Here is a 14,416-nt window from a genome sequence, read left to right as displayed (position 1 = left end):
GATGAGAGGCACACATTCTCCAAGTGGGTTATGAGGAGTAGCAGTAGAAAGGGACACTCCTGTTTTTACTCCCTGATTCTCTGACCAACATATCCTACTGGGGTTACAGCATCCTGTATCAGCATTGGTTTAAGGTGTATACTGCAGCCTGAAGAACATCCACTCATCATCAAAGAATGACATCTCTAAAATGGTGCCTTAGTTTCACCTTTAAGAGTCCACTCTAATGCTGTATCAAGCTGCCAGGTCCTGGATAATGATGCATATAATAAGACCAATGGAGTCCATGGTTATGAGCTCACTGACCTACCTCCTTTGCCAAACAGTGTCCCTTGGTACAAAGTGATGTGAAGCAGGAACACATGTTAGAAAACCTGGCAGTCAGGAGCTCTCATATAGGTATCAGTCAAAGCATCATGGGCAGCAAAATCAAACCCATGTTTGGAAAGCACGTCAATCCCTGTCGGTGTTAACAGTGTGGAAGGGGCCCAATAACTTGCCAACACTGGGCTAATTAGGTTCCCTGTGGGATATACTGAAGTGGGGTGTCAGCATTGCCTCTATTGACAGCAGGCCACACAACATACCCAGCAGTAGAAGTAGCTAGATCAGCCTTGGAAAGAGAAAGTCCAACTTATTAGGTGGCCCTGCATAGTGTGTATATATATAGCCACTGTGGCTACAACTACATGTCCAGTGTACAAACATCGGTGGGTCTGAGGAGAGAGCCAACCATCTGCTGGCTGACTCTTCCTCTCCACTTAGTTGTTTTGTGCTTCACTTTCAGTGGAGGCTGTCTGGTGGGCATTGATGTGTGATACAAAGATCCTCTCCCTTTGTACCCTCCCCCATAGGTCTATCCCCATATGTCTTCCCTCAGATCTCTTTGTCTTCAGTCTTTCAATCTTGCTCCTTTCAGTCCCTGACTAACTAGCCAAACTATTCATCACTGCCACTGAGTCTATACGTGTTCTTATTTTGGCTCCTTCTCCCTCCACCAAAAGCGCTGCTTACCAGGAGGATTTTCCCTTATCACCGCCCCCCCCACCCACGCAGGGTGCTATAGTGGAATAGCAATCCATTTTTGGTTCCTACCAAAATATTGAGCCATCTCATCTACACAACAACCCTTGATCAACTGGTCATAGAGAACTCTGATGAAGCCATAGGAGCAAGCTGAAGGCAAGGTATATATGCAATAGTCATGGGTTACATGTGGTTCTGGGCTACCTATTCGTGCAGCTTACTTGTGCCCCTTAGATCTGCCTGGGCTTGATACAAAATGCATCATTTTCATTGTATGACAGATTGATCATGGGCCTTCTCAGTTTTATGAGTTGTTGGGTCTGACAGCACCCAATTCATAATGGACACCTCCAGTCAAATACTCCCTTAGTGACCTCAGTGGTCATAGCTTGGTTTGCAACTAAACCTAATAATATGCCAGCAGTTGCTTTTAGCATGGAAGATAGTTCTGTGCTGCACATTATGGTCTTAATTCAGAACTTTAGGAGGTCCATATTGCAGCTTGCTATTGGAGCTTGCTAAGTACTCCTCATGATTTATTGATCTATCATATATGCCTCTAGTATAATGGGGTATACCTTGTCATATGGCATAAGCAACAAGATGATTTGTACTACAGCCTGGCTTATGCTTGTACTATAGTCCCACCAGAACAATCTGGGTCTCTCTCAAAACTGGCAGCTTCTGCATCACATGGTAAATAGATTGGAACAGTATTCCCAAGTGTAGTATGTCGCCTCCAAAACGTGAAGAGGCCTACTGAATGCTATGCTTCATAGTGTTAGAAGGTGCCAAGTGCAATAACTTGCCTCTTACCTTGGAGGCAATGTCCTGGCATGCCCCAGACTATTGGACTCTTGAAAAAGTCACTGTCTTGGCATTCTTTAAATTTGTATAGAACTTATATCCCTCCCTCTGGAATACCTGGGTCTTATCAGACCATCTAGAGTACTTACTGCTTCTTACTCATCTGGTCTGATTAACATGATATCAGCAATATAATAGACACATGTAATGTTGTCTAGAATGTTCAGATGGTCCAGGTTCATTTGGCTTTTATCATGATAAATGGCAGGAGAGCCGAAGGAGAAGACTGCAGATATAATCTGTTGTCCATCTCAGTTAAATCTGAATTGCTTCTGATGCTTCTTTCTCGTGGGTATCAAAGGGAATGCATTCAATAGTGCATTCAGTACCAGAAGCTGAGACTGGAGTTTGTCCTTGGTTACATTTGTGGTGGTCCACTGTCTTCTGACCTATCAGGTTTTCTGAGCGCCAGACTGGTGAAATAAACGGGAGTACAATAGTGGGACTAAGACCTTCCATTCTACCCAGGATGTGGCATTGTTTTTAGGTTACTGGGGGATAAATTGGAAGCAGAGATTGTTCCATGATAACTTTGGCTTCCTCCTGCCACAGAACTGATAGGGAAGGAGGTTGTTATTTTTCAGACAGAGAGAAGCCAGGTGTCAGGGTGTTCAGTTAAGACCATGAGCAAAACTGAAAGTAATACTTTATTCACTTACTTTGACAGTAAAACAAGAGGCTAAACAAGAAACGGTGACAGCTCCCCAACACCACACTTACCCCTTATGAAATGGCATGGGCAAGGGTACGATGCGTCCATGCTGACTAGGGGATTGTCTCATCCTGGAAGAGCTCCGAATAAAAAGTTCCTGCTGTTTTATGGTCTCTGGGACTGGTGAGGAGGAGAGGTAGAAGGGCTAGGGGTAGAAAAGTATAGAATCCTGAGTCAGACTGGAAGAGTGTTCAGGGCCCCTCAATAAGGAGGCTTTGTCAGAAGCATCTGAACAATGTCTCACTGGAGGCCTGTCCCAATAAAATGGCTTCCAAATGGTGGCACCAAGGCAGGAATATAGATAGGCACAAGAGCATGGCTGACCCAGGGGGCCTGAATTCTTGCCTGTAACTCCCTGCGAAGGTGGCAATGCAGTAGCTGTGCACCGAGTCTGGTGTGGGAAAAACAGATATCCTCCCCCGCCCCATACTAGCACCTACCCTCCTACCTCCCCAGCCTTTGAAATTGCCTCTGATAGGGCCTGAAAGATTACACATAGGATTTTGACTTGTAGCCAAACTCCCCAGTTATTGTGCTGCCTGGATAATTGATCATGGGGGAAACTGGGTTGCTGCTACACCATGGAAAAAGGAGGACTATGTGTGGAACTCAGAGGGCTTTTTTTTGGTGGGTGGGGCTTGTACTCCTTTTTGGTTAGTATTACTTTCTAATGGTTTTATTGATAGAAAACTGAGACAGTTTAATAAAGACAAGACCACCAAAGACTTGTGTACATAAGTGAAGTTATTGGTCTCTACCAGGTGAAGAAGCCCATCCAACTGAGGTGCTGGCAGAGAGTAAGGGGAACATGGAATGGGTAGAGGAGAGAGGCTGTTCTGATGACTAGCCTAAGACACACACACACACACACACACACACACCAGTAGTAGCTATGTGTACACCATGTAATTGCTAAATGTCACCTAAGTAGTCATTGCTAAATGACTAGCCTAGACACACACACACACACACACACACACACACACACACACACACACAGCAGGAGTAGTTATGCATATACCACTAGACTAGCCACACACACACACACACACACACACCAGTAGTAGTTATGCATATACCATGTAATTGCTAAATGTCAATTTAGCTCAGTTCAATCATTCAACATGAATTTTGTATTGAGAGAACATAACCTACTCTACCATTCTATTCCAACTGCTTTTGAGATTACATGGCATAAGCATGCAAACCTGCTATGATTTTGTAGCTGATGGAACTTCATGTGTACTGTGGCTTGAGACCTAAAGTTTTCAAATGAGTGGAGAAGAACGGGATGTGGAGGGGCAGAAAATGGGGACTGTGATAGATAGCTTCCATTTGTTCTAGATCCTCTTGCCATGTTTTTCCAGCATACTGTTTGCTCCAGGAGGCAGTTCCGTATGAACAACATCAAAAGTCCTTCTTGCCTTCTGTTTTCTCACTGAGCTTGGCCAATGAGGAGACCAAGTAGGAGAATAAGAGGAAGGAGGGGTATGAGGTGAGGGTATATATTTTTTCAGCTTTCTCTCTGCAGGTTTGCCTTAAGTTGGCTGTGACCCTTGCCCAAGGTCATGGTTCCTCCTAAGGTGGTCTCTTTCCCACAATACTCCCCTTTGGGTTTACAGTAACTGCTCTCTTCCTTCATCTTCAGGCCTAGGTGTATTAACAGCTCTTAGCCCCTGGGTTCTGTGCTATCCTTTACATTTTCCTGCACCCTATCCATGGCTGTGTAAATAGTTCTTTTGGTAAACCTGGCTTGAATTATCCCCATTTACTAAGATGCTTCCCGGCTCACCTTCTTCAATGAAGCCTCCATACTTCTGTAAGTGATATTTCTGAAAGGCAAATTTTAGCACACCCCTCGTCTTCCTAAAATTCTTAATGGCTCTCTGTCACCTACAGAAAGATAACATGGCTATCTATTTAAGGACCACTCTCCAGCTACCTGACACTGTTTCCTCCTACACACTCTGCCTTCCAGCAACACTGAACAATGTACAGCCCCCACAGAGGAGATTCTCTTTTTGCTCATTAAAAGATAAGCTAGAGTTCTTGAATGTCTATGGTCTGTTTCCTCCTTGGGCTTCAGAGTAACTGGTCTAAATCATTCTCCTTTTGGAGTAAAATCTTCCCTTCTTCCCTTGGATGTCATGAGTTTTAATCCTTACTTCTTTGCCCTGTAGAAAACCTTCCTCATGAGAGGAGGCAAATCTTTTTTGAATTTCTGAACTGCCATGATACACTAGAGACCCACAGTAACCTAATTATTCCTCTGATTCCAGCTAAACTCTCAAGAAATCTCTGAGTAAATGAATTATCAGATTACGGTTTTAAGTCCACGCTTATTTTAAGATGCAACAAATTAATTAAAAATGAATTTGATCAAAATCCAGAATGTATACAAGATAAGCAAATAGAACTGTGCATACCATCACGTATTGTCCATGAGTAAAGCTAGTCTGCTGCTTTTAACACCCCAAAACTGGATAGAAAGCAATAACTGACTTAGGCCAAAATATAGGTAGGTAGCAAGTATAAATTGATACTCTTTTATGCTATAAAACCTAATATACATACAGAAAAAAAAAACCTCCACAAATAGGCTTAATTTTTAGTTCAGGTTATAGTAGCCAATAGAGCTAGAATTGAAGGTTTAATTCTTATAATTGGTTAGTATGAGCCATGCTGCTCTGTGGCCCCAGACTGTGCCACAAAAATATCTGCTGCAAAATGAATGTCTGCTTTTTATATAAAAAAGTGCTGCAAATTATAACATGTGTGTTCGGATGCAAAGAAAATTAGTATACCTTTTCTATCTCTTTTTATATAAAAAAATATAAACAGGACCAAAAAAGCAATAGATACAGTCTCTAAGAGCTCTTTTTAAGAATGATTTTTCAATTTTCTCTTTGAACAAGCTTCTGAGTACCTCCCTTGTACCTCAATGGGCAAGATTAGGAAAGAAGCAGAACAGATTATTCATCTTATGTGACTTGGAGTTTGTAGGCTTCACCATAAGCTCATATTGGGTTTTAGTCCAAATACTGAATACAAGAACAAATATACTTGCATTAGCATCTTTTCTCTTGTTCATGTTATCTGGATAAAATGAAGAAGACTGGATTGTTTGCTGGAATTCAGGGGAAAAATGTCAATTTAGCCCAGTGCAATCGTTCAGCATGAATTCTGTATTGAAAGAGCAACATATCCTACTTCACTGTTCAATTCCAAATAATATTTAATTGCTTTCTGAACCTCTTCCAACTTCAATTAGTGTTAATTTAGTGTGTAACTAAATACATTACGCTAAAATAATTAGGAACGGTACAGTGTCCTCCACAACATATGTGATTTGTATTAGCAGCCTTGGTTCAGAAAAGTCTTAAGCTGGGAAACAGACACAAACTACTCAAAATGATCTCTCAACCTCCCCCCACTCCTGGCTCCGCCAACCCAATCCACAAGACAAACACAGGGACTTAATTAGCAATAGATTATTTTAGTCATTTATGGGGCACAGGCTTTTATTGGTTATATAGGATATGGTCCAAATGCCTTGGTGTGATATACTAGGCCCTTCATGATCTGGCTTCTACTTCATCCTACACTCCAGTTCCAGCAATGTGACATGGTTTTCTCCCACCCCTCTGTACTTTTGTTTTTGTAGTGCTATCTCCCTAAAATGCCCTCACCACCTAACTGAATCACTTGGCCTCCACCTCCCCACACCTTCATCCCTGCTGGACTGTGGTTTAGCAGCGGCTTTGCTCCTCTGACCAACACCACAGCTCCCATGGCTACAGCTTTCGCTTGACACTGGAAACAAACTTCCGCATCCTTTTCAGCCTGGGGGTGTTAACTTCTTCCCCTTCCTGTTCATCCTTGGGAGCTTCACCATCCCTGTGAGTTCCTTTAACCCTTCCCTGTCTCATTAAGTAGTCCTTCCAGTAAACATTTGTCATGTAGCTTTTGAGTGTGCTATTTCTCTCTTGCTGGGACAATGACTAATACAGTTAGGTTCTTTATGACACCACCTCTTTGGGTAGAATTGAAGTTTTGTGCTCTCACTGAACCCATTGCAGACTTATATCATACAAACAGGCATATTTGATTGCACCATTTATTAAGAAGTTTATGTTCAGCCGGATGCAGTGGCTCACACCTGTAATCTCAGCACTTTGGGAGGCCGAGGTGGGCAGATCACTTGAGGCCAGTAGTTTGAAACCAGCCTGGCCAAAATGGCGAGACCCTATCTCTATTAAAAATGCAAAAATTGGAGAGACAGCAGGACGGAGGAATGGGAAATGACGTAAGGATTGCATAGGGGCGCGAGGTTTCAAGATGGCGGAGCTGAAGGCCCTTACAAAGTGAAAGAGGCCAGGAATCACCCCTCCTGGCATCTTGCAGTCCTCGGAGCACAGCAAGAAGTGTTTTTCTTTTCTTTTTCTTTTTTTTTTTAAATGAACGAGTAAACCATACAAATTGTCAACATGGGAAGGAGATCTACATCATCCACCAAGAGTGGAAAATTTATGAACGCCACAGACCAAGCCTGAAAGGAAGCCCGGAACAGAGAATTGAAGAACAAAAAACAACTCATGATGGTTCGAGCTGCAGTTTTAAAGATGAAGGATCCCAAACAGATGATCCGAGACATGGAGAAATTGGATGAAATGGAGTTTAACCCAGTGCAACAGCCACAATTAAACGAGAAAGTACTGAAAGACAAGCGTAAAAATAGCTGCGTGAAACCTTTGAACATATTTAACGACTCTATGAAAAAGAGAATCCAGATATTTAGAAAGAATTGAGAAAGCTAGAAATAGAGTATGAACAGAAGAGGGCTCAACTTAACCAATATTTGGATGCTGTCAAGAATGCCCAGCACATGGAAGTGGAGAGTATTTCTTTACCAGATATGCCACATGCTCTTTCTAACATTTTGATCCAGGACATTCCACTTCCTGGTGCCCAGCCACCCTCCATCCTTAAGAAACCCTCAGCCTATGGACCTCCAACTCAGGCAGTTTCTATCCTTCTCTTCTTGGGACGTGGTGTTCCACATTTGCCCCTTGGCAGAAAACCTCTTGGCTCTCCCCCTGGTCCACCTCCTCTTCAAGTCGTGCAGATGTATGGCCGTAAAGTGGGTGTTGCCCTAGATCTTCCCCCTCGTAGGTGAGATGAAGACATGTTACATAGTCCTGAAATTGCCCAGCGAGGTTATGATGATGATGTTTTTAGCACCAGTGAAGATGATGATCTCTATCCTGAGGACATGGATCCTCAGGATACAGATGGATCCTCCTATCCTGAGGACATGGATCAAGATAAGCATGATGACAGTACTGATGACAGTGACAGCGACGGATCAGATTGAGAAAGTGTGCACTGTGATGATGGTGAGAGAGACAACAATGAAAAAAAGAAGTCAGGTCTGAGTGTATGGTTTGCAGATATGCCTGGAAAATCAAGGAATTAAAAAAAGAACATGAAGGAACTGACTCCTCTTCAAGTCACGATGCTTCATATGGCAGGTCAAGAAATCCCTGAGGAGGGACCGGAAGTAGAGGAATTTTCAGAAGATGATGATGAAGATGATTCTGATGACTCTAAAGCAGAAAAACAATCACAAAAACGGCATAAAGAGGAATCGCATTCTGATGGCACATCCACTGCTTCTTCACAGCGGCAGGCTCCCCCGCAGTCTGTTCCTCCTTCTCAGATACAAGCACCTCCCATGCTTCACCATTGCGGCCTCCTAGGCCACCTATGAACCTTCCTCCTGGACCACCTCCAGGAGCTCCTCCTGAGGCCACCGGGAATGCCAGGAGTCAGCCTTTACCCTGACTTTTACCTCCATGACCACCGACTTTTACTACCTCCCCCATGTCCACCTCCAAGTGTGCCTCCTGGTCCCCTTCCTCGGGGACCCCCACCAAGGATACCTCCCCTTGCACCTCCAGGTATTCCTGGAGTTTGTAGGCATCACTATAAGCTCATTTTGGCTTTTAGTCCAAATACCAAATACAAGAGCAAATATACTTGCTAATGCAAGTATATTTTGTCCTGGCACGATGCGCCCACCTTGGGTACCTCCCCTTGGGATCTGCCCCCCTGGGCTTTTCCCACCAGCTTCCTTGCTGAACCCTGAGATTTTAAGTGCCCCACACAACTTGATTCCGCGACCCAAGGTAGATGATACGAGTGCAGCCACCATTGAGAAGAAAGCCACAGCAACCATCAGTGCCAAACCACAGATCACTAATCCCAAGGCAGAGATTACTCGATTTGTGCCCACTGCATTGAGAGTACATCGGGAGAATAAAAGGGCTACTGCTGCTTCCCAAAGAAGGTCAGAGGATAATTCTGCTGTGCCTCTTGCCAAAGCAGCACCCAAATCTAGTCCTTCTGTTCCTGTCTCAGTACAAACTAAGGATGATGTCTGTGAGGCTTTCATGAAAGAGATGGAAGGGCTACTGTGACAGCTTTTGATGCCAGAACAGCCTGTGTTCACAACAGTAGCCCATGGAGAAAGAGGCTCTTATTAAACTTAGATGAAAGAGCTGCTTCCATTGTCAGGGTATTTTCTAATTTCAGTTCAAGGAATATCCTAAAATTTAGCCTTGTTCAGAATTTGCTGCACATAAAAGAGGGTATTTCATTCAGGATAGATCAGTTATTGAAGCAGTGCTGCTAACATCCATTCCCTTTCACACCACCATTTTCACCCTGCTTCTTCCCCTTTGGAAATTTGTGATCAGGGAGATCTTAGTTGCTTATTTGTTTTGACTCTCTTCTTATGTGCTGTGGGCACTGGAGTAGAGATTTCTGAAAACCCAGTTTATTTCATCTTGTCTTTTGTGTTTGGGTTATTTTTAATGTTTTCCTGTAAATATTTTATAATATTTTGCTTGTAATGAAATAGATCACAATGTCATTTCCTAATACAAGGCAGGATATGTGGGAAGAAAATATACAATTCTTTGATTAAAATTATTTCCCACTGACATATATACATATATATATGTATGTATATATATGTATATACATATATATGTATGTATATATATGTATATACATATATATATGTATGTATATATATGTATATACATATATAGATATATATATATGTTATAGGCCAGGTGTGGTGTTGAGCACCTGTAGTCCCATTTACTTAGGAGGCTGAGGCATAAGAATCACTTGAACCTGGGAGGCCGAGGTTGCAGTGAGCTGAGATGGTGCCATTGCACTCCAGCCTGGAGGATAGAGCCAGACCCTGTTCAAAAAAAAAAAAGAGTTTATATTTCTCTAGAGTCAAATGAATGCCTTTCAGTATCAACAGGGTGGAGCAGTGCCTGATGTATATTTAGTCCTCAGTAAATATTTTTTTAATAAATTGATGAATATCATAAATAGTATTATTATTCACAATAACATTTTTCTTAATATTTTTGTGTGGCAGTTTTCTTACATACATTATCTCATTTAACACAATAATTCTGTAAGGTGGGATTAACATTCTTGTGTTATAAATGAGTAAACTGAAATTTAGAGAGCATAAATAGTTGGTTGAAGTGATAGTAAATGAAAGAATAAACCTAGGTCTTTTGAGTGGTTAATATTTTGCTAATATTTTCTAAGATTTCCTAGTCCCATCTTGAACCTCATTCAGGTACAAATATCTGAGTATTAATGACACTAACATGGTCATTCACACAGTATAAGATGTACATTTTGTGGTATTATGTGCAGATTTTGAATGATCTAATAGGAGAAATTTTATACAGTTTATACATTTGTTGATATGTCAAACTAATTATCTAATTTTTATTTGGAAATGAGCTAATTCCTTTGCCAGTGGGGTGGGATCCATAAAGGAGTGGGAGAGGCTGAGGAACCAGTAATAATCCAGCTGGAACAGATTTCAATCATCCATTCACAGCAGAAAACCACACATCTTAGACCCATGCCAAGATTTACCAAACCATCAATGCACTTAAAAGGTTTACTCCTTGATCAATTGATAGTGAAACACATGGTTTATGGGGTTCATATTATATACTCATCTCTTTTGTGATAATTTAAATAAAAATTCTGGAGGCTTCTTACTGCGGGTCAGCTCTGCACCTGGTCTGTGCTGCATATGTTTGCCCTCTCACCAAAAGACTCATACTGATGTTTAAAATGCCAAGAATAGAAAAGTGCCACATATCACTTATCAAGTGATATGGTTTGGCTGTGTCCCCACCTAAATCTCATCTTGAATTCCCACATGTTGTGGGAGGGAGCCGGTGGGAGGTAATCAAATCATGGGCTCAGGTCTTTCCCCTGCTGTTCTCCTGATAGCAAATAGGTCTCACAAGATCGGATGGTTTTTAAAGGGTAGTTTCTCTATACAAGCTGTCTTCTCTTGTCTGCCGCTATGTGAGACGTGCCTTTTACCTTCCCATAATTGTGAGGCCTCCCCAGCCATGTGGAACTGTAAGTCCAAAAAACCTCTTTCTTTTGTAAATTGCCCAGTCTCAGGTACGTCTTTATCAGCTGTGTGAAAACAAACTAATACATCAAGGAATCATTTCCAGTGAAGATTATTGATTGCTTGCTTGATTGAGATAGGGTCTCACTCTGTCACCCAGGCTGGAGTGCAATGGTGTGATCATAGCTAACTGCAGTGTTAACCTCCTAAGCTCAAGCAATCCTCCCATCTCAGACTCTCAGTTAGTTGGAACTACAGGTGCACACCACCATGCCCAGCTAATTTTTTAATTTTTTGTAGAGATGGGATCTCACTATGTTGCCCAGGGTGGTCTCGATCTCTTGGCTTCAAGTGATCCTCCCATCTTGGCCTCTCAAACTGATGGAATAAGCCACCATGCCTGTCCCAGTGCAAATTTTAAAAGAAGCAAAACAGAGAAATTAGACATTTCCTGATTTTGAGGACCTTTTTTTTTTTGAGTGTCCTGATTATGACAAACAAGGCCTTCATTTTGGATTAAATGGAATTATCATGGTATAACCTTTCTAAATACATCTATTTGTTCTTCAAAATGTGAGGCAATTGGACATTTTCATCTATTTCTTCAATACATTTTTGTCACGGGTGAGTGATGACTAGCTGGGCCAGTGGTGCAGGGGTAATAGAATTTACCAAGGCAGTTGTAGGTAAAGAAACGCAGATTTATTAGAGAAAGTAGGAAAATATCTTGTGAGAAGGCAATGGGCAGACCAGCAGAAGAGAGGCTGACTGCAAGGAAACAAAGGCTTGCTGGAGATTTTATAGGATGGTTCTTGGGTTGATTGATAATGCCAAGGCAGCAGAGAGCTTAAATTGCATTCTTCTGTCAGCCGAGGCATTTGATAAATTGAGGCATTTGATGGTAAGCAGGAAGTTTGTGAATTATGTTTGTTATCTGTGCAGGAGGACCATCTATCCTGGGCCATAAGGAAAAGCAGACCTATAGCTCATCTGCTTCCTCTTTTGTTTATATGTCCTGGACCATGAAGAAAGGCAGACTTATAGCTTATTTGCTTTATCTCTTTACTTTCTCTTGCTACCTCCACCAGCCTGACTCCTTTTCCCTAATTAGGGCTCCTCAATATTTACTGAGCACCTACTACAAACTAGCTGCTCCTACTGAATGGGAATCATCACTGAACAAATCAAAGGTCCCTATTCTTGAGAATCTGTGCATTTTCACGAAAATGTATTCTGTACTTATGGAAAAGTGGAAGGAAGAGTTTTCAGAAGCATAGGCTGCCTTAAATTTTATTCTCCAATTCCAAAAAATTTAGAAGAGCACAGAAATTCTTACAAAATAACTTAATATTTAGAGTTAACAGATGATGCATACAAGTTGTCAGGCATGTTTTAGGTACATTAATTTAATCCTTACAAAAACTCTATGACACTACTTTCAATCTCATTTTATAGACAAGGAAACTGAGGCAAAGAGAAGTTAAAAAACTCACCCAATGTCATACAAGTTTGCCTGCAGCAGAATCCGGACTTGAACCTGGTTCGTTCATCCTCATTGTCTTTGTTCTAATGCACCGCAGGATTCTGTTTTGGTGTAATTGGCCTTTAGTCAAAGTCTCGCAGAGGGGTCACACCTGTAATCCCAGCAATTTGGGAGGTTGACGTGGGAGAATTTCTTGAAGCCAGGAGTTCAAGACCAGCCTAGGCAACATAGTGAAACCCTTGTCTCTACAAAAAATTAGCTGGGTATGGTGGTGCACACCTGTGGTCCCAGCCACTCAGGAGATTAAGGCAGGAGGACTGCTTGAGCCCAGGAGGTTGAGGCAGCAATGAGCTGTGATTGTGCCACTGCACTCTAGACGAGGCAACAGAGTGAGAGAGTAACAGTCTTTCTTAAAAAAAAAAAAAAGACACAGAAGATTTGGAATGGATTGAGACTAATAAACTCATTTGATAAGATATCTTGTGCATTTTAGGATTTCTCCCAAGTGGGCCTGGCTCTATTTTGAAAACTATACAGAAAAATACTATTTCTTCACATGACGAATCCCTTCGATTATTAGCAGAAAGCCATTATTGCCCTTCTCCCTTCCCCTCTCACAATACTTTTAATGAGTTTTTTTTCTCTCTTTCTTTTTTAGGTTAAATGACTTCTTATTCCACAACTATCTAGAAGTAAAAATTACTATAAATTGAATGATGAAAACTTCAGGTCATTCCTTTCAAAGTCATTTCCAGTGCTGCATGGAGAAAAAACGCAATCTACAACCACAACAATAAATGAGGTATGAGATTTAATTCTGGATATTACAGGGAGGCTTAATGAAGCAGAGAAGTGGATTTCCGGAGAAGAAAAGATTAAAGTCTGGAAAAGAAGTATACCTGTCTGGGGATTAAAAAACAAACAACTTTGAACGGTCAAGGAACCTGGAAACCAAGCTCATAAAAGGTAACAGCTGTGCCCTTAAACTAACTTAAGGTGAGAAAATATAGGTGAGAAAGAAATTATTTAAATAAAATGTTGCCATAAAAAATCATTTGCCTTGAAAAAATAATTTTCATACTGAGGATCCAAGGACTCATTATTAGGGAAATTGTAGCAGAAGTAGATCTGGTGTATAGTTCAGACTCTCCAGAGGATAGTTACTTCTGATAAAATGGTAAGTGTGAAAGCACATTAAAAAGTTAAAAATAACTATATAACAACTGTATTTTTGTTTCATGAAAAGTTTTAATTTCAGTGAAATAAAAAGTACATTTGGCAGCACATAACAGGACTAATAAAATGTTGAAATCATTTATTTCAAACCCACTTTAATTAGAGTTTAAAAGTTACTTAGATAAAACTGAAATTATGGGTTAAAATGGGGTAAAAAGTGTGTCTAAAAATTTTTCAAATGTTAAAAATTCCAAACTTAATACATAAGAAACCCCAAGGAGACAATAAGAAAATCTAATGGCTATCTCATTTTTCCAAACTTAATCTTAACATGTATGTTGTGGGTACAATAAGTTAAGGCTCCATATAATGAGGTTTTAATTTATTTATAAGATATTTTTAAATGATTAAAATCTAATAAATAAGTAATACATTGGATGTATATTCACTAATCTAGAGGTGAGGGGCAAAGGTAATCTCTTCAGGTTAGGTTTGTTTGGTTACGATATGTGTTTCTGAAATGAGAATTAGCAAATTAGCTCATATGGGATGGACAAATTGAGAAATAATGTGAATAAAATAGTTTATCAGTTTTTCAAGCCCGTTAATGCTTTGCACTTTCAAGTACAGTAACAGCAGCAAATTGGAAAGTAAGTGCAGGGTTGAAAGCAGCAAGCCA

At 41.0% G+C, this 14,416-nt stretch overlaps 1 pseudogene; it reads left to right on the top strand.

Annotated features, from left to right (window-relative positions):
* Positions 1-7,092: 7,092 nt before the first annotated feature.
* On the top strand, positions 7,093-9,084 carry LOC116468625 (WW domain-binding protein 11-like; annotated as a pseudogene).
* The last annotated feature ends 5,332 nt before the right edge of the window (positions 9,085-14,416 follow it).

This window comes from Hylobates moloch, unplaced genomic scaffold, assembly GCF_009828535.3.
Source record: "Hylobates moloch isolate HMO894 unplaced genomic scaffold, HMol_V3 SCAFFOLD_5, whole genome shotgun sequence".
NCBI classification, from domain to species: Eukaryota; Metazoa; Chordata; class Mammalia; order Primates; family Hylobatidae; genus Hylobates; species Hylobates moloch.
Note: the sequence above shows the minus strand (reverse complement) of the source record. Positions and strands in the feature narration are given on the sequence as shown.